A 1,094-nucleotide genomic window follows, 5' to 3' on the forward strand; every position below is an offset into this window, starting at 1 on the left:
TTCATGTTTTCATTAAAAAAAACATATTAAGTACCTGCTAAAATTATATATACACTATGCTAGGTCCTGAGGTACAAACCCCAAATAAGAGACAAGGCCTCAGACCCCATGGTGTTTACATGTTGGAGTGGTAGGTAGGAGTCTAGAGAAACAGGCAAAAATATTGAATAAAGTATCTTATTCATTCATTTGTTCAATCATTAATCAGTTCCTTCTCAGAACACCATATATTATTCCCATTAGGTAAACATTTCTATAATCTTATAGATTTGACCTTGAGTATACATTGCCTTGATATAGCATCAGAGTAATGGCTCAGTGCAGATTCTATTTTATTAGTTATTTATTAAAGTATGACAAATTACTGATCCAAACTCAATGGTAACTTGAGATGGTACAAGTTATATGCCTTTAGTTTTTAAAAACCTTATATGAAACACCAATGATACTACTAATCAATTTAAACTGGGTTTCCTAAAGGCATATGAGCAATGACATGACATATTTATATATGTATTTAAATATAATATAAAAAGAAATGATCTTTTCGGGAGTGGAAATTTAGAAGTGTTTATTATTGGTGCAATTGTATTCATTGTTCAATTTTCTTTAACAAATTCTCCAATGGTACTTAAAATGACTTTTATCTACACTAATAAAAGACAAACATGTCAATTGACTGTACCTTTGCTATGCCTTAAGCCATGCCTACCAGCCAATCAGAGCGACTCTATGTAAATTAACCCAACCAAAATGGTGGCCGGAAGCCACGGAGCTGGAGCAAGCAGGGAGCTGGAGCGCAGGAGGTTTGGTTGCCCCGATGATGGAGGAAGCCAAGCTTCCTGCCTGCTATGGCCGGCTCTGAGCTCCACTCAAAGCAACAAAGTTTCAATTATAGAAGATAAAAAAACCACAGATACCTGCTTTCACAGAAAGGAGAGGCTGGGAGCTTCTGTTGCCGGGGGGCTTGGCCAGCCTAAAAACAGCCATCAGCCCCTCTCCCAGACTGGCCAGGCACCCCAGTGGGGACCCCCACACTGCAGCAACAAGATGGTGGCTAATTTGCATATTTATGCATTGTTTACCCATATCTT

This window comes from Myotis davidii, unplaced genomic scaffold (genome assembly GCF_000327345.1).
Source record: "Myotis davidii unplaced genomic scaffold, ASM32734v1 scaffold325, whole genome shotgun sequence".
NCBI classification, from domain to species: Eukaryota; Metazoa; Chordata; class Mammalia; order Chiroptera; family Vespertilionidae; genus Myotis; species Myotis davidii.